Source organism: Amphiura filiformis, chromosome 2 (genome assembly GCF_039555335.1).
Source record: "Amphiura filiformis chromosome 2, Afil_fr2py, whole genome shotgun sequence".
Classification (NCBI taxonomy): domain Eukaryota; kingdom Metazoa; phylum Echinodermata; class Ophiuroidea; order Amphilepidida; family Amphiuridae; genus Amphiura; species Amphiura filiformis.
This window is the reverse complement of record NC_092629.1, coordinates 45,221,899-45,242,616: the sequence shown is the minus strand read 5'-3', so window position 1 is coordinate 45,242,616 and position 20,718 is coordinate 45,221,899. Positions and strand designations below refer to the sequence as shown.

The 20,718-nt window shown below is 36.2% G+C and overlaps 1 protein-coding gene across 5 annotated transcripts in view; it reads left to right on the top strand.

Annotated features, from left to right (window-relative positions):
* Positions 1-20,718, top strand: part of LOC140146281 (uncharacterized) — a 75,428-nt gene that overhangs the window by 36,009 nt on the left and 18,701 nt on the right. Inside the window, exon 1 of one of the 5 annotated variants that reach the window (XM_072168071.1) lies at positions 508-624. The exons of 2 other annotated variants lie outside the window; for them this stretch is intronic. The gene's annotated coding sequence lies outside the window, so the exon portion shown is untranslated. Of the gene's footprint in view, positions 1-507; positions 625-1,087; positions 1,159-18,049; positions 18,571-20,718 lie in introns of those variants that run through there. 2 more of the 5 variants (XM_072168072.1, XM_072168070.1) reach the window with 2 other exon arrangements.

Genomic DNA, 20,718 nt, shown 5'->3' with positions numbered 1-20,718 from the left:
GGGAATGGCAAGGAGTAGTGTCATTAAAATGACTAAAAATGGGACAACAAATTGACAAATGGGGACGAAAATATGACTTTGCCCCCTGACACTAAACAACTGACTACCCTGCTGGGAATAAATCATAGTATGCGATCATGTACAAAATAAATAAATTACATTATTATGTCATCAAATTAAGCAATCATGTTAAAATGGGCCACATCTGGAACACTGACTAATGGAGAGGTCTGATATGCCCGTACCACCACTAATAGAGACTTTTAATCTATACCCTTAGTATTAACCATGTACATTTTTACACGCTTGTCTTCCTCCTGATTTTCAATATTCACTCTCTATGTATTCACTAAGGATGTTGACTAGCATGGTGACCCCAAAAGAGTCGTTTCCTGCTTTCAGTCTCTCCAAACGAGTCAGCCTCTCTCCGTGCCGGCCGACCGACCGTTCTCTTTAGAGTTCAGTGCACACTTATAGTGGAGCTAGGTGATCTCTCTATTCATAAGTTTTATGAGAACAACAAGTAGCTTCTCTTTTTAGTATACTCTCAGTCCTCGCTCGCTCGGGGTGAATTGAAAAGCTAGCGGCACGGAGGTGGAGGCGTGTACATAGTTTACTTTCCAGGTAGGATAATTCACATCTTCTTGTGTTTGTAAAGTGGGTGTGGATGGGGAGAAGTTGGGTTATATTAAATGTATTTCTGTATGAGATAAAAGTTTTTCAGTCTGGCAAATGAGCAGCCTGCATTGACTCATCATTGAAATAATAATTCGCTGAAACTTCTCAACAACTTGTGGTTACGTCGGGCTATTAACCAGGTACAAGTAATTATGTTAATGATGGGTATGAATAATGATAGGAGTTACTATTGAGTACGTAGTATGGTAGTAGTGTTCAAAGTATTGGAACTTTGGAAGTCAAGCCATGATGTTCATAATAGTTTTGCAAAATTAAGTTGCATATAGAGTGATTCATCTATGCCATGATGACTTCATGATATAGATCGGAGCGGTCAGCACAAGCCGTACAATATGCTCAACAGGTCTAGATGTATTCATGGGTCTGTGTAGTGTATTTCAATAAGTCTGGTTGATAGTGATGTTGTCGTCGTCCGTGGTGGGGAATGGCAGCTAGGCAGAGACAGGAAATGGTGACTATGTATGTGCTAACTCTCTCTCTCCCTCTCTCTCTAACAGCTCGCTCCCTCACCACACAACCTATGATATAAAGTCTGTTGATTGTGCGTATAGTTTTAGAGCACAGATACTTGTGTGTTTAGAGGTAGTTAATTTTAGTTATGGTCGAGGGTGTGGGCAAATATGTCTGATGTGAAAACTTTTAAGTTGAATGTGTAGGGGGGTGTTGGGGGGGGAGAGGTGGAATATGTGAGCTGATTTTGAATTACTTTTCCTCATCTCCCATTTATCAATAAAGGCCACTAATTTTAGCTTGCCATAACATAAACCTATATTTTCTAAATTATGAACCACCATATTTCCAGATTAAAGTAAATTAAAAATTGTTTGCGTTCGATCAATGAGATGTTCCATGAATTTCTTCAATTATATCATTTTACATAAATTAATGTGAATGTGCAGACATTGGCTTCTGAGTTTAATTGCTGTTCTCAATTATTTAAAAAACTAAAATCCCATTTCATTTGTTTCATACAACATGTACAATGTATTTCATCATTTAGATGTACAGATAGTGTGATGTGCTTTTATCTGAACTTTGTAGTTTGACAGTTTCACTTTTGCTTTGATAAAAAATTGCAAAATGAAATTTGAGGCATCCTTAAAAATTCTGAAAGGAGAATTCAGAAGCAATCAAAAGATAAGTCTCCTATACGCGAATGCAGGATTTTTAGAGAATTGGCTACAATCGGCTGAAAATTAGGAGGAGGACTTGAAAGATATGAAAGGGGGCAGGTATCTCCTCGGCGCTCCTCCGCTGCATTTTTATCACTATTCTACATTTCACAAATGGGGTGATAATTTACTAAGCTACTCAACAAATTTGTTTGCAGATTTCATCATTAATTTCACAGTTGTAAAGTGAGATTGTATCTATAGTCAGTTTTCAGTGAAGAGGAAACATATGGAGAAACAGTTACTGTGTTTGTGTGATAACGTAAACGGTGCAGCATCCTCTTTCCGGCTAGCTGCATCAGATGACCAAGGTTGCATAGGATGCTGTACACAAACCAACAACACTATTGGGCTATTCCATTTAGAGACCACAATCCCCCTGTAGAAGATTTTGGATATGTCTTTCACAGGGGGAGCATGAATTTCAAATGGAATTAGTGTTAACCATGTTAACCAATTCTATTTGAAACTTACCCTCCCTCTGGAAGATTCAGATTCTCATAGGATGTATGAAATTCAAATAGAACTGTATAATATGTGTTCATTCTATTTGAAATTCATACTCCCCCTGTAGAAGATATTACCAAATCTTGCACAAGGGGAGTGTGGACTGTAAACAGAATAGTCTATTCACTATTATCAGAGCAGAGAGGAGGGCATGATGAGGAAATAGCATATAGAAACCACACAACTGCACGCATATTACATTAGAGCTCTATAGATGTGCAACTCTTCATCAAGTTTCTGTACTTTAGTTTCTTTCATCTATTTCACTAATGATATTCTAATTATTTAATAGTATAAGTTTAAAAAGTGATTGTAGTGTGTGCTCTCTGTCATTGCCAGATGGTACTAGCGATGTTTTAATGGAAATTATCATTCCCAAAATAGACCTTTATAATTAACACCCCTTTTGGAACGGGTGTTAATTAGAGAGAATACGTTATTACACACAAAAATGTTCTACACAAAGCCAGTTGCTGTCTAAATGCTCTGCATATAGGCTTCAGCATAAAAAGTTTTTATCTCAAAATATCAAGAACTTTCGTAAGAACCAATGAACCAATATTAGGCTTGTTTGTACTCATTTTAATGCATGCCGATTCCAAATACGGTCATGACAATTTACAAATCTAAATTTTTTTATAACTTGTCGTCTGTTGTCAACACCCATGTGGCGAGAGTTAAAAAAAGGAAAAACATAAGTAGAAAACGCCAAGATTGGAGTGATAGAGTGAGTGAGTTCACAGTTATTATGTCAAATCTTATTACAAGTTGGTTGACTTGTGTTAACCCTCTTCACGCGGGTATCGACTGCAAACGACAAGTTTCAATTTTTCTTTAAAAATTCAAAAATTTCATAATTGTATATTTTCATGACCATATTTGAAATCGGCATGAAAAATGCATTAAAATGAGTACAAACAAGCCTAGTATTGGTTCAGTGATTCTTGAGATGGCTCTGGATATTTTAAGGAAATAATCTCGAAACTTGGGCTTTTTATGTTGAAGCCTATGGCTAGCACACAGAGCCTAGTGACATGTAAGACATCTCGGAGTGTGAATCACTACAACAAGTTGTCAGTTATCATGGTAATACACACAGACAAGTCACTTGTGATTAGTCAAGAGCTGCCATGATTGCATACTATAACTTTACTTTGATTCTGAAGTTTGGCAGGAATTTTCAGAGAAATATCTCCATTTTAGTAGCTTACCATCAAAGTTGGGAGTGGGGTGGGGGGAACTTGTTCTTTTGGCTCAAAATATAGGGACAATTACAACCAAAAATTGCAGTGTGCATCACTTCTAGGCCTATTTTGGACCAAAATCCACTTTGGTTTTGACCATATTTGCACATTTTTAGACACATACGACCATATAGGTCCACAAATGACCATTTTTTTCTAGATCAATTTGATATATGAATGGCTGGTATTAATTGTCAAATTTTCTCATTTTGTTGAATAAGCCAAACAATGACCATTGCAGTCAGTGCTGCAGTGTAAGTCAAAATCAACATTTTGAAGCATGATAAAGAAAACAGATTCTTGAAATTTGCCAACAAGAAATTATCAAATTTTCCACACTATGAGTATCACATCAGCATTATTATTATCAACTCCAAGTATGTTAATAGCCTTATAAATAAATAAATTACTAAAAAAAATCAAAACAAAAAACTGGAGCATACATTGTGTTATTCCACACATAAAAATGGAGCATATACATAATGTTTTTACAGTTATGATAATTATAGAGAAAGGGCTTCTTACTCTCAGTAATTGATACATCTGATTTAATTATTGTCTGGATTTGTGTCTGGATGTAGCTGATAACTGAAGGTGACCTATGGAGGAAGTTGGTCCTACCAAACCACTGTAAAGGTTGGATAAACCTTTTCCCTTATCCTCCCTGTAGATGAATTACTGAGCAATGAACCTGGGGGTGGGTTACTCAAGTTTGGTATTGGTAGGGGTGTGCCACTGAGAATTTGAGAACTGAGAAGGTGGACCCAGGCGGCGAGTGGCATGATCGAGCCGGCAACTTGTGAAAACGCCCGGTCGTATGGCATTTTCCATATACTCGGTTAGTTTTGTGAGGTTCATTATCGAACCCCAACGGTTTTAGCTTGTATTTATATTATTTATCAACATAGGCCTATTTGTTTGTGATATTTCAAGCGTTTTAAAATTTAAAAAATAATCCTGTTCAATTACACGGTTGACGATGAAAATTTACTGAATTTAGAGGATGCACGGCGACCACCACCTGGGTGGACCCATCAGTATACCAATTTTCCAAGAAATCTGGACCCATTGATATACCAAAAGTCAAAAACTTTGGCTGAATTTTAACCAAATTGTCTCCGCAAATTTTGGCGAAATTTCAACAATTTTGCCATTTTACGGAAAAAAGGGAAAATTTTGAAAAAAGGACCCACCTATATACCAAAACTGGCCTAGAAAAAGGAGTCATTGATAAACCAAAAGGCCGAAAATGGTCCATGTTTGCGGCATCCTCGGCATGTCCCTGTATGATCATTTGTACCGGGGCAATGAAGCTGTGTACCTTCAGCAAGCTTGGAGGGAGTTAAAATAGTGGAGGTGGGGTCGCGAGTCCTGAGCAGTGGCTGTGATAATAAAGCCAGTAATTGATATCATTTGTGTCTGGATGTAGCTGATAAGTGAAGATGACCTATAGAGGAAATTGGTCCTACCAAACCAGTTTATAAGGGTGCATGGATTTATCTCCTCACCTATATACATCTCTTTGATGAATTACTTACCAAGTAATGAGACAGCACCTTCAGCAAGGGTCATAAACAAGTCACTCATCTTATTTAATAGAATTTCAGATGATCATATTCTTGGAAATAAACTTATCTCAAACAGACCATGTCTCAATTGAAGAAGCATCTAGGCCTAATGCTCCTATGCATCCAGCTCGTCAGGTGGGTGTGTACATGTATGTCTTGCATTACATCACACATTAGCAACACACAGAGGACTTTCTGCTTAGCGAGGACCTAACCATGTGTCCTCGCTATGTGTGTCCTTATTAAACGGCAAAATATTATGTCTTTTACCCTACTATGCCTCTATAGGTCACGTCCTTGGAACGTTGACTGTTTAACACTTGTTCCGTAATAACTATTATTGACTTTTTGAGGACTTGCCATGGCAGCACACCATGGACATTTGGACTACAAATTTAGTCATTTTTCAGGTCCTCAGAAATATTGGTAGTGAAAATGGGTCATTGATATACCAAAAGGCTGCAAATGCTACCCATGTTTGCGGCACGTCTAGGCATGAGAATTTTCAGGTTTAAGCCTGAATTCAGGCTTTGCGGGGCCCAAATTTCCGTACCGTTTTTGGCCTTTCTAGCCTAATTTCATACGCCTTTTCAGGCTTTTTCAAACTTTTCAAATTTTTTCATGGATGATCGTCCCTGTATGGTCATTTGTACTGACCCACCCGAGTGAGGTGATACATCATGTTGCAAAGGATTCTGGGAAGGGTAAGATATCTTTGCTGGGTTTGAATAAAGCTGGAGATGTGTTTGTCTCATGCATGGGGCTATAACTTAGGCTATGTGTGAAGTTCTTTTGATTTTTTAGCTTCAATCATACCACATGTTCATTTGTGTTATCCAAGTTTATTTTTTGATGAGGAATGGACCCATATAATAGGCGCCGTTCCACTTCAAAAACAGAACATGAGTAATAATTGTTCCGTATCAGATGCCAAGATTAAGGCATGTAGGAGGTACGTACCATACCAAATTGATGCAATGTTGTAATTTGTCTCAACAAATCAATTTGGTGGAAAAAGTACATGTCAGGGTTTAATTGTTTGATTGTTTAAATTTCAAAGTCTATTTGTGTGTCAATTATAACCATAATTTTACCGAGTAGGGGGTGGTGAGGACTCAGTACAAATGACTATATGTGACATGATCTGGTCCATGGGGGCCAAAGGCGGCAAATTTGAAACTGAGATATAGGCAAAAATATGGAGTAAAAAACAATAAAATACATAAGAAAATAGACATCAAAAACTTCATAGCTTTAGAACCAAGTATGCTAGACCTTTGGTGTTTTGAGTAAAGGATAGCCTATTGAATGTATAATGTAAAAATTACAGTAACTCAATTTCCAAAAATGCCTCCTTTGGCCCCCATGGACCAGATCGTGTCACATATAGGGAAGTGCTGCAAACAAGAGGTCACATTTTCGGCCTTATCAGTGACCCCCTTTTTGTAGGCTAATTTTAGTGTGTACTAGTGTAGGCCTATTTTTTTTGTATGTATGGGTCATATTTTCAAAATGTTCTCATTTTTGGGGGGGGGGGGAATAGCCTAATTTTGCCTCACTGTAACCAATTTTTTTAAAAATTTAACAAAAATTTGAGGGAAAGTTGTAAAAACTAAGACAGTGTTTGTTAAATTTAGCGAAAATTGTGCCTTTTGGTGTATCGGTGGCAAAACTGTTAGAGTAATGGGTCCACATTCAAATTCTACACCTCCCTACCTAAACATGAATTACAAGTGAATGAATCTTAGCAGCTTGATTTTCAGTGCCCACCTGGCAGTATCTGCATATTAACTCTCTCCACTCGGGTGTCGTCGACTGCAGACGACAAGTTTCAAATTTTGTGTACAAATTCAAAAATTTTAGAAATGTACATTGTCATGACCATATTTGGAACATATTTGGAATCAGCATGAAAAATGCATTAAAATGAGTACAAACAAGCCTTGTATTGGTTCAGTGCTTCTTAGGGACCGTTCATTATTTCCACCGGAGGGGGGGGGAGAATACATGGGGGGTCAGATGGTTTTGTCAGGCAAAAAGGGGGTCAGATGGTTTTTAGTTATTGAAAGGGGGGGGTCAGATGGTTTTGCATCTCAAAAATCCTGGAGCTTCGGGGCTTTCGCCCCTGGACCCCATCTGGAACATTGCCCCTGGACCCCTGACCATTAGATTTGCGCTTTGCATGTCGGCCAACACTTTGGTCCTAGTCCGGACTTAAGTCGGACCTCACCTGTTTTTCACCTGCCACGGTGTGAATTGACATAAATTTGCACCAAAAGTAAGTAATTTATTATAACATTTTGAAAAAATGGGTCATTGGGTAAAACATTCCAAAAAAATGGAGAAAAATTCTAGGTTTTGCTTCTAATTTGCCAAATGTACAATACAAATTTGCTGAAATAAGAGAATTTTGAACCATATTTCATAAATATACATGTACACTGCCATTTTCGTAATAGAAAATTAAGAATAATCAAGCTGCTGCACAGTAATGCTGTGGTCAGACTCTTCTTTGTTCTTTTTTTACAATTAAGGAGACAACTACACCACCCCAAACCACGCCCCAATACACATCCACTATCAAACCCCACCCCACACAGGTGTCATTTCCATACCCTAGTTAAACTACAAAGACTCGCCCAAGCCACCATGACAGTAAACTTGGGCAATGTATTCAAATACATTATAGAAAATATCATCATCATCATCATCATCATCATCATCATCATCATCGTCATCGTCATCGTCATCGTCATCGTCATCGTCATCGTCATCATCGTCATCATCATCATCATCATCATCGGCATCATCATAATCATAATACTAATAGAAATTCACCCTTTCAGAAATTATATTATGGTTGTTTGATGGACAAATGTTCAGGACAAATGTGCAGTGACTGCCACTGAGTAGTGAACACACACAAACCACAGCCACCCTAGCCCTATGGATGGGGTGTATTATGTCTGTGTGCATGTTTTCTCTCTTTCAAGAGTTTAATGAATTAGAGAGTTCCATGAAAGAAATTTTAGATATTTTTATATAGTCAAAATATTAATTAAAATATGTATAATTATCAATTACTTCATTAACGATAACAGTAATGATTCTGGGAAGTGACAGATAAATCTAAATAATTTTGTGGATATGTTGGATATTATGACAACAAATTTTGAATCAAATTTAAGATCCATTTTGACATTTTTTTGATAATCATTTCACATAATTACATGGATCTAATTGGATCTTCTGTGTCCAAGTTTGAGCCGAACCGAGTCTGTTTGTGTCCGAGTCCGGCAAAAAGTGGACTTGAGTCCGATCGATACATCACCATAGGCGTAGATCCCCCCAATATTTGCCAGGAGGATGCTCCATACAATCATCCCCCAAATGTTGGCGCCTGAATATAGGTTTCTGACCACCTATTTGCCCATTTTCGCCCAAATGCAAATTTCGTGCGCTTTGCGCGCATTTATTCCACTTTTTGCACCATATTTCATCAGTTTAGCTTCAAAATATCAAAATTTTGACCCTAAGTTTCCAAACCTGCCACTTGAAAGATTGTTCTTGGTACAAAACAAACTGTAGTCCTATGGATAATGTCACTGTGGTTTGTTCAGGGACCTGTGGTATTGAAGTACATGTACTAGCTGGAGCAGAGGGTGGCAATTTGAACCAAAAACTGTGTACATGCATGTGAAATAAATAATATTTTAGAAAATAAATAAAACAAGTTAAAATACCCTGTGGGGTTCTACCTAGTTGAAGGTATATGAGATTTTCAGCGATTTTGGTATATTGATGGGTGGCTATTCAGTAAAGACCAATATTTGGAGAAAATCAGAAAAGTGCCCAATTACTGCAATTAGGGTAAATTTAGGTGCTTTTTGTGAAAAATTGGTATACTGATAGCAGGGTGGCAAAAACAGTAAAGGCAAAATTTTTCAGCCTGATATGTGGCAGTGACATGATGCGTTGAGGCAGCTGATCCAGGCGCACATCTATTGCGGCGTCATTGCTTGGCGTGTGCATACGTCAGCGCTTTAAGTGTCCACTAGCTACTTGAAGCTGTGCCTATAAATGAAATGCACACTGACATCACTGCTACATGGTGATGAAAAATGGTACAGATGCGAGAAAGTCAGCATTCAAAGGTCTGTGCGGCACATCCCTGTAACCAAAATTACAAAGACCCCACTCCTCCGCAGCAATACTTTCTATTTTGGTTGGTGTGTGTGGGGGGGTCATATGATTTTCATGTAGCTCGGAGGGGGGGTCATATGGTTTTATTATCTGAGAAGGGGGGTCATATAGTTTTTCGGCAGTGACTTTCTGTCTGCTCCCGGCCCCCCCTCCGGTAGAAATAATGAACGGTCCCTTAAGATAGCTCTTGATATTTTGAGAAAATATCTCAAAACTTAGGACTTTTATGTTGAAGCCTATGGCTAGCACGCAGAGCATTAAAGACCTCATATTCTTGGTGGTAGATTATCACATATTGCACATATCTAGACTGGTTCCTATATATTTCCTGTATAAGTCTAGTTATATCCACAGTGCTAATTAGGACCCAAATTATGTCATCCTCCTCAAAATTAATCTAATTTAGGACCATCATTAAGTGTGGGTAATGATTTGCCTAAATTATGCATTGATTTTATATAGGCCTATAACACTAACAGGATATCATCATCTAGAAATACAAAAGGATACAATTTTGAAATTGTTGTAGACCTATAGAAATGCAAATTGTTATCAAACCTAGATCAAATTTAAAGATAACTTTCAAATTTCTGTGAATTATGATAGTACTTAGGCCAATAAATAAATAATTATTTGACTGTCCAGAGACTTTTTTAGATGCCAACAATTTTGATAGAAAAAAGTTTTTCTGGAATTTCAAAATTAGGTCGGTATTCTTTTGTGCAGTAAAAACTTTTTCAGGATTTTTTTCTTGTACATGTCAGTATATGAAAAGGCTATGCATATTACGTACTTGTTGTACAAAATGATGCATTTGTATTGAGATGTTGCCCCCATACATGCCATAGGGCTTGTTCATTAGACACATTAACATCTCAGTACACATGCATTATTTTGTACAATTTCATTCTCAACAAGTAGTATTATCTATTTTCTTATAATTATTTTATGTGTGCAAGATGGAGTATATGTGCAGATACATGATATTGAACTTGATCTTAAATTATCAATCCTCATCACATGGTTGGCCATGAGTCAGCGAGCATACATGGAAAAGAAAATTCCCACATAACTTTGATATTCATCAATTTCACAATCACTGCATATCATAATAAGAATCAACAAACTTGAAATTTTTGTGGATTGTTATATTTGTGTAATGTGCTGTATTATGGTTGGGGCTCTTTGTGGCACTTTTTACGATTGATCATCAAAAGTACATTTTTAATCAGTTTTATACAGTTTTTATCCTAGACTTATATTCATGGAATTCATGAAAAATTAAATTAAATAATTCCAAACGTTGCATTATGAACCACCAAACTGAACATAATGCGTGATCATAACTTCATCTTGAACTGTCGCCGTGGTGATCAGTTTGGTTTCTACTTCCTGTTTCCAAATACCTTAAGGCTAACATGACTTTATTCATGAAAGGATTTGGGTTGTAAAAAGCTGAAAAGGATACAGTTTTTTTATTGTTACCTATGCAATAGTTGGACATATTTTTGGGTAGTATGGTGTGGTTGAAATCAGTTTGTTCAAAAGTGATCAGAAAGAAATTTGGGATTATTTTAGGGCAGAAGGTGATTGGTAAGAAGTAAATGTGATGCTTTAGAACTGAGATGATGTGCATGATGATATTTGATTGTTTAGTATATGCGGCTAGGATTTATGTACCAAATTGGATGAAAAAGTTAGCCTTACCACAGGGCTCTTTAAACATGTTATACTCCGCGGCACGCTATACTCCCAGAAGTGAGTGATTCAACTGGTAAAACCCAGTGACCACTCCACCCTGGCAAAGAGGGGAGCGGTCACTGGGTTTAGCAATTCTCAGGATATAACACAGATTTTGTGGGATTGCGCGGTCAAAAGGCCTGTAGTAGGGCTACATTTGAGTACTGCACCTAGCACAACTCTGCATCAAATGAAGATATCAGCATGTTTTGGTTCATACCACAACAAATATGTGTACATCATCCATATCAAAACGATGTACTTGTCTGCTACATGAGTCTTATTTCACATAATAGCTAGGAATAAAATACCAGACTCATCTCAAGTGGAGGTCACTTCAAAATTTCAAATCATCCCCAAGTCATATGCTTTAGGAATACAGAGAACATTCCTAAACCATATGATATCCACTTGAGATGAGTCTGGTATTTATGCCTAGCTATTAATATTATGTAAAAATGAGACACATGTATCATCGGACAACTTTTTTTTTCCATTCAACAAGTACATTGTTTTGATATGGATGTAGACATACAATGCCTAAAATTTCTCTTGCTGAATGTGGTGTGCATCTTGGGGTAAAGGGGGAGAAAGATCACACAGACCCTAGACATTTCTCAGGTCTGTATCCATGGTATGTGGGATGATATGGTCACAGGACTATAGTGCAGAGAGTATAAGGGACGTACCATTAGACTTCAAGGGGGGGGCTAGGAAGTTTTGAAAAAAAAAAACTTTCCCCACCACCTGAGCAAAAAAACCCTTTCCCCACCAACACTAAAAAAAAAAACCTTCCCCACCTAACTGTGTATAAATGCATGAAATTAAAAAAAAAACTTGCCGCCGTGAAAATAAAACAAACTTCCTAACCCCCCTTGATGTCTAATGGTGCGTCCCTAATGCTTTAATTGGGCTATACCAGTTGAAATCCACACACCCCCTATGGAAGACACATGACCTTAATTTTCTACACATGAATGAGTGACTCCATTTGAAATCTACACCCCCTGTGTGAGAGATTCATGAAGGTCATGTTTTCCATAGGGGGTGTATGGATTTCAACTGGACTATCCCATTGCCTGAATTTACATCACTGTCATCTTTATTGCATTATTGGGAACATTAACAACCAGTGGGGTAGCGTGGGTCATCATATTGGGAGGGGGCACTAACAATGATGGGGGGGGGGCACCAGATCTGACGATGGGGGGGGGGCACAAGCCATTTTTCTGCAATTTTCTTATGTGATTTTCTAAATTTACAGATTGATTGGGGGGCACATGCCCCCATACTCCTATGACGCTACGCCATTGTTGACAGCATAGATATTCATTACTACTGAAAGGCAACTGCATAAATACATTTTGAAAAGCTAAACAAATCCCTTAGGTTTACCTGTTAGATACCTACATGTCATCTGTGAGTGGTGAAAGTCAAGGGTGGAGTCGTTTAACAGAAAATCTTGTTTTATTTTCACTGTATCAACAAATTTCACCAAACTCTTTTATCATGAATGTATGATCTTGTACTGTAGAAATAGGTAAGATATAGAAACAATGATAAAATTGTATTGAGTATGATTGTAGCATGCATGATTTGTACACCTGTAATTGCCTTTAAAAATTAAAAGTATCTCAACTTTTGCAATTAAGAAAATAATGATTGTGGTATCAAAATAGTGAACGGGTAGAAATGTTTGATCAGCCCAGAAATCACAGATGTATTCAGGTGCATCTAAGCATCACAGTGTATTGTGTGCTCACGGTGTGTCTACCATACCAGCCAGTGTTGCCAAAAAAATTCAACCCAAATCATGGATCAAAAAATCGAAGTCATCCAGTTTTTCTCTAATAACCAACCATTGGTTTCTATGGCATAGGAATCTCCCAGAAAGGGAGCCAATGTTGATAAGTCACCCAATTTTGTTCTTAACTACTGGTTTCTATGGGACAGTGTCAACATTCACAGGGAACATCTTCATAAGTCACCTAATTGGGCTACCAAATTGAGGGTTTGGCAACCCTGCTACCAGCCCAGACCCAGATATTAACCCTATTGTAATATGAATAGAAATGAAACCAGGAGAAATGGGGCTATTCAAGTTACAATCCATACACCCCTATTATTGGAAGACATGACCTTAATCTTCCAAACGGAGTGAGAATTTCAAATGTGGGTGACCAATGATGCGGCGCCATCCGAGATCTACACCCCTGTGAAAGATTAAGGTCATGTCTTCCTTAGGGGGTGTATGGATTGCAACTGGAAGAGCAGATTGTGGTGTTAAGCGGTTAGAGGGAGTTAAGAATCAGACAAGTAAAGAATAAGTGCACTCTTTTATTTCTCTCTCTCTCTTTTTTTTTACTATCAGGACTTGTTAAAGTTAGGATGGTTGTGTGACTTTTTGTCTTGCTGAAATTAAAGCATATTTCATTTAGAGTAATTGTGTATACCAATTTTAATCAGAATTAACAACCCTTAACTTCTGCTATTTCAGGGTGATGACTATCATAACAGAGGCATCTATTCGGAGAAAATAACATACTCAATGGTGTCATAGTCATTCTGACTTTTATGAAAATATAGATTGGTTTTCAGCCACTCTTGCACACTCTATGAGAAAAAAATTGAAAGATTGTTTTAGGCATACTGAAAAATGTTTAATTTGGATTCAAGAGCCCCCAAATTGCAATCATCCTCCAGTAAATGGCTATAGCATTTAATATAACACACATCATATAATAGGTTGACTGAAGCTTGGGTGCCAGAGGTTCATGTCATTGATGAGCATGCTTTATTAGTTTTGTAGGTTCAGTGGCAGCACCAGGATTTTTTTGTTTTTGGAGGGGGGGGGTGGGGGAGGGGCAACATGAATTTTCAGGGGGGGGGGGAATCAGCCATTTTGTGCAAAATTGCAGCAAAAGTGGAGATTTTCACAATTTTGGGTTTTACTGGGGGGAAGAGTTCTGACGGGGGAACTTGCTCCCCCCCATACCCCTAATTTGTAGGCTGCAAAGCAAAATATTTTGCTTAAGATAGACGGAAAATGAAAATTCAAGATAGTGCCTTCTGCATGCAGATGCTTGGATATATTATTGGATGATTTTTGCGCTGATGGCATTTGCCAACAAATGAGAGGAAACACGAGTGGATGTCTAGATTCAGTTGTGTTGGCAGTTGGAGATCCTAGGGTCTTTACCAGTTCAGATGATAATGATTAATGTGTCTACTTGGTTGGGTGCGTTTCTATTTTGTTAGCTGTAGGAATCAAGCTAATAGTAGTCACACCAGGCCCGATGCAGGGGGGTGAACCCCCAAATGTGCAAAAGTATACAAAAAGTCCCAAAATATGACAATTTGTGAGCGTAGCGAGCAAAACCATTTTTGAAGAAAAGTTCACTTTTTACAAAATTGCCTCCCCCCCTAGAAAAAAGGTCCACTTTTTCAAAATCAGCACCCACCCCCAAAAAAAATTCCTGCGTACGGGCCTGAGTCACACCATTTCTAATGATAAGGCATAAAAAGCAACACCAACAGCAACAACAACAACAGGTTTTTTTCCATTAGCCCATGCACATGGGCATTTTTGTCTTTCGGAGCAATTTCCACATTTTAAAATCAATTTAAAATTAATGTAGTTTTTTTAATGTTTGAAATACCTAAAAAGCGATGCAAATTATTTTTTTCTCAAGAGTTTATGGGATGGAAAAAGTAACATTTGCTGAAATCCAATCTTATATTCAAAACTCACTTATTTCCTAATATTTTGCTGGCATTGGTTTCTGTATTTTTGATTTTTTTGGTTTTCTTTTCTCTTGCGCCTTGAATCCTAGGCAAAGGCACAAATACTTGTTGTTATGTTATGTTGTGTAATGTTTTCAGAAAGGTCCATAATTATTTAACTTTGCAAGTTTAAAAAAAGTTTAAAAAATCCATCAATACTATGACTCTTATTTATTGTTTTGTTGTTATTATTGGTAGGCCTATATTTGTCTAAATAAATGTCTTCATTTAAGAAGCTTATAGGCCTCTGCATTGGTTTATTTTACTTGACATGATCAAACCACTACAGAAGTTAATGCAACCACATATCAAGGATATGAAAGTGAAAACAACCTCATGTGGCCATTTTAGCCCTGAAAAGAAATTCTTACAATTCACCTTTTCGGTAAATCCCATAACCCTTTGCGAGTACACCTGAGACCTCGTCATTTGACGCATTGCAAGTCGGTGTGACGTCAAATGACAAATTCTCAGGTGTACTCAAAAGGCTTATGGGATTTACCGAAAAGGTGAATTCAGAGTAAAGAGTGCTTTCCTTCTGCAATGTTGAGGAACCAAAGACTGGTATAAGCTTTAGCCTATTTTATGCTAAATTTAGAACTGATTTGATAATTCTATGTTGATGACTTAAACATATTAGAGGAGGAAAATATTTTGTGAGAGTCAATATTTTGTAATATCTTAATATTTTCTTTTTAAAACAAAAGCTGTGCTAGTTAGTAATTACTTTTTGACCACTAAATTAAGTGGACTATATAATCAGGCCCAGTCCTGGAAGTTCATCATTTACTCTATCTTTGCAAATTCATGAAACCACTAGCTCACCTACCCTGCAAGGGCTGGCAACATTTTCAACTGGATATTGTTGTTGAGATTCACCATAAAATGCAAAATTTTCCATCAACCATTGGTTTCTACATGGGAAAGAAAGTCACAAAAAATGTCAACAAAACCATCCAATATTTTTATATTCCATTGGTTTCTATAATTATTATGTGTGAAGCAAATCTTCCTGAATCATCCAATTGGGCTACAAAAGTGCAGGATTAGCAACACTGCGTAAAAACTAAAGACAAGTTAATTTACACTGAATGACCACTTAGCAGGTTGCAAGAGGAAGTGAAGAAGAGAGGGATCTAGAGACAATTACTGGGATTTTAAAGGAAGTGAGAAATTACACACTAGCTACTCAATGCACAGTGACCATGGGATGGTGGCATGCACAGACAACATTGGATCAAATTCAACAAATTGGTGTGATCAGTTTAGGCTCTTTTGTAACTTAACTTAAATCAGTGCTGACAGGAAGTTGAAAGGAACTGGGGGTTGCTGGGTAATAGGTACAGTAGGGTGATTGGGATGAACACGTTCTGATGTTTAGTACTTTCTGATAGCTAGACCAAATGATTAGATAATTTAATCTGGAAATTTGATATTAAGATAGACCTAGAAAGTTATTATAATCTGTAATCTGTATGTACCTGAACAATTACAAGAAATCGTAATATGCATTACTTCAAATGTGTTGGTATTTCAAATTCAGCAACAATAATTCCTTACTAAACTTCTTTTCATAGAAGATGATTAATAGTACTGATTTGATTAAATATTTTAAAAATTATATCTAAAATTTTCAATTTCTTGTCAATTAATTGTCTTGCCAAACTTTTATACATTGCATGTCCAGAGTCAGTGCACTTTACAAAAATGTAGTACATTATACTAGGCCTACATGCAATCAGTAATTAAATCACATTTTCTCTGTTTATTTTTAGTTATGTATTTTTTCTCGAAAACAATGATAGTTTTCACCCAGTTAATGTGCTATTCCAGTTAAAAGACATACACCCCATATGGAAGACATATATCCTTTAATAACCGTCAGGGAGTGTGAATTTAAAATGGAGTTACCTGAATGGGTGACTCCATTTTAAATCTACACTCCCTGTGTCATGTCTTCCACAGGGGGTGTATGGATTTCAATTGGAATAGCGTAGTTTTGCTGTGTACTTTTACAGTGCTCAAAAGTCATCTGCACTACATGCCAATGTCAGTTGGTTTGGTGGCCATTCAATCATGCTAAAATATAATAATCATATTTATTCTATCCCCTTTCTGAAGACATAAAAATTGACAAAAAATACAATTCCTACAACTTGACCTTTCTATTGATATTATTTTTAATTCCAGCCTACACTTGTCTTCACATGAGAACTTGAGAAGGGAAGATAATTAAGTACAAATAAGAACAAACTAACTATTTTATAATCCTTATTGATTTTTGCACTAAAATCAGTGAAAGAGAAATATGTATAAGTTTGACCTTCTATAATCTTTATTCCAACATAATTATAACTTTTTAATGACTTTTAAGTAATTTTCAAAGTTATAAAAAACACTGCAAGAAAATATGTATTTAAGTTTGACCTTTATGTATTAATTTTATTCCAGCATATCACTTTTAAAATTACAAAAAACACAAAAAAAAAACCACTGAAAAATAAGTTTGACCTTCCCATCTTGATTCCAACATAATTATGACTTTTAAAATTACTTAAAACTTTGCAAGGGAATATGTATAAGTTTGACCTTTCTATATTTATTCCAACATATTACTAAAATCTCTTGAAAGAAAAAATATGTACCAAGTATAAGTTTGGCCTTTCTATATTTATTCCAACTTATCACTTTCAAAATTACTAAAAACACTGAAAGAAAAAGTATAAGTTTGATCTTCCTATCTTTATTCCAACATGTGACTTTCAAAATTAACTTAAAAGGTTGGCAAATGAGATAAAGATCAAAGTTGCAATAAAAAGTGAACAATCATCTCAAAGTTTTTATAGAGTGATACAATAGAACAATGGTTGGAGGAAGTCACAAATTTTGCAGTTAGAAACTTCCCATCTTAACGAGCCAAGCGCTGGCGGATGATTAGCCCATTCATTTAGCCGCATCCTCTTACATGCGTTTGCATACATAATATGCGCTTGCATACATATGCGCTTGTTAACAGTGGTGAAACAGTCAAGGGTAGCTTAGACTAAGGGACGACCTTAAAGGTATCTACACATCACAGGGTCACTCTGGCTGATAACTGATTTCTTTCACTTAGTCATAGGGATTACTAATTGAGAGCAGTGATGTGTAAAGGAGCATAAAGGAAGTAGGGAACCCACTTGTTGATCTTTGCTATTGTTGTTCATATATTGAGACTGTGTTAATGATCCAAATGATTAGTTTCCTGTTTTGGATGGATGGCACTTATGTGGTTGGTGATAAGCAAAGAGGATGCCTGCATTTTATAGGACTTCATTATGATGCTATGCAAAGAGGAAGTTTGAGGGTCACTTTACTCTAAGTTATCACCGGTGCTGGATGGTGGATGTTTAACTGCTTAAGGATTTATAAACTTCTTTTAGTGTCTGAAAACTTTTTGTTTTCATCAGTACTGAAGTTATCATCCGAGGTGCATGTATGGTGGATATCGCTGCTAAAGGATTATAATATAAACATTGCTAAAGGATTTGTGTCTGAAAACTTCTTGATTGAATCATCAATAGCAGATAGCGTTGCTTGTTTCTAATACTCTCAAGGACTTAAAATATTTTGCTGAGGAGTGTATTTGAATTGGAAAATAGTTGCATGATAAAGGTGCGTAGTTAAATTTGGTTGCTTGTGAAATATTATTTTACTTATTTATTGATTGATCATTTTTTAATTTTTTTTAAATTTAAAATTCCTACTTATTTAGGGCCTATTTATTTATTTATTTATTTATTTATTTATTTATTTATTTATTTATTTATTTATTTATTTATTTATTTATTTATTTATTTATTTATTTATTTATTTATTTATTTATTTATTTATTTATTTACTTTTTGGCTTGTAAAGAAGCATACAGGTCTGTTTATTTGTTTGTTTGCCTTTTTTGATTGGGTTTGATTTTTCAAAGTATAGCCAACCATTGGAATATGCCAAATGCTTTTTGTATAGCTTAGTAATAATTTATTTGTTTTGTCTTTATAAACTATATAAGTTCAAGTTTGAAGAGGAAATGATGATGCATAAGCCTCTTCCCTTATTGTACCTTTTAAATTTAAATAAAAAATAAATCAATGTAAATCCTGAAATATTACAAACACCACTTGATGCTGCATTCTGATTTACTCTTATGCTGTCTGTTATCTCCTATTGTTTCGCTGAGATGGTCATGAAATGTGTAGATGTACAAATACTACAATGATGTGGCAGGTATGCATTGTCATTTATCACAATGCCACATGGCCATTCATTTAATTGGGTACATGAGCAGGTAACAACACCATCACCTTAGATTAACCTTAAGCGTTATCTCACTGAACAACTGATCTTCATCCTGGCTATTCCGGTTGAAATCCATACACCCCCCTATGGAAGACATGACCTTATAAATCTCCAACACAGGGAGTGTTGATTTCAAATGAAGTCAACCATTTGGGTAACCCCACTTGAAATTCACTGGTACTCCCTGTGTGGAAGAATTCAGTCTTAGGGAGTATGAATTTTAACTGGAATAGCCCATTAAACCAAGGATACATTAACCTGTACAATGAGAGATGTACCTAGAAGTTTGTTTGGCTTAAAAATTGGTGATAATTATTTGGGTTTTCTAAGTTCTAACTTATGCTCGTGTATAAATTTCACATAAGCATGCACCGGTCATACTTTTTTTGGTTATTTTTTAAAATAATTTTTTTTTAGGTTCAAAGTCAAAACATGTAGGCCTATGAGCCTAATTAAAAAAAAAAGTCTAGATAGTTGTGAATTTGGCCGCATCCTCAATACAACGCTATAGTCGCTCAACAGTGACATGCAAAATCCTATATTTGATGACAAATCACAGTACTAGTCTACATGGTCAGTAACTCCTTTGTATGCTCAACTTATATGGGTGCCAAAAGAAGTAATGTGTAAATAGATAAGCAGAGATGATTATGATAAATCCTATTTAACTGCCATGTATAGCTATTGTTGCACTCAGGGCAGAGGAGGTCACATTTTGTTCTTTTTCAGGAGCATTTGAGGACAAGGTTGCCACATCTATTGGCATGTTAACTTTGGTCTTATATATATATAGAGATGAAAGTTATTTGTTTTCCTTGGTAGAAAGAGGATTACAGTATGATTAAAAATTATCCCTTTAACTTTGGTATAATTGTTTAATAAAAATTCCTTTAAAAAGGAATGGGCACCCAATGGGAGCTTTGATATGATGTGCTGAAATGTAATCATCTGGATACTCAAAATAGTATGTGAAATGCATATTTTTACCAAGTATACCATGTTTGGTTGTTGTAAACACCATCATCAGGAAGCAGTTGCAATGTACATGTATGAACAAAAACATAGAATCCGGGGGTAGAATTCATTGATAGGCTGGCTGGGAGGAGGAGGATATGCATTGTATTGTATCAGGCATATTAAAAGCAATGTGAAATAAATACAATTATTAACCCTTTCTGGTCTCACCAATTTCAGTTGAGGCAATGAAAGAGTTAACAATTTTTATGTATGTGACAAACATTTGATTTCCAAGTGATGATGTATGAAACGAAGAAATAAAATGACAAGACTGAAATAATGAAGTTTGCTGTCGCAGTCTTGAGGGTTAGCTTTGAGTTTAGGATTGAGTTTTAATAGGATACATATTTGTAGGTTGAGATGTTTTTGTGCTGACATTGGGCTATTGCATTTAAAATTGTATTGGGAAATATCTTCAACGGGGGGAGTATGAATTTCAAATGGAATTAGCATAAT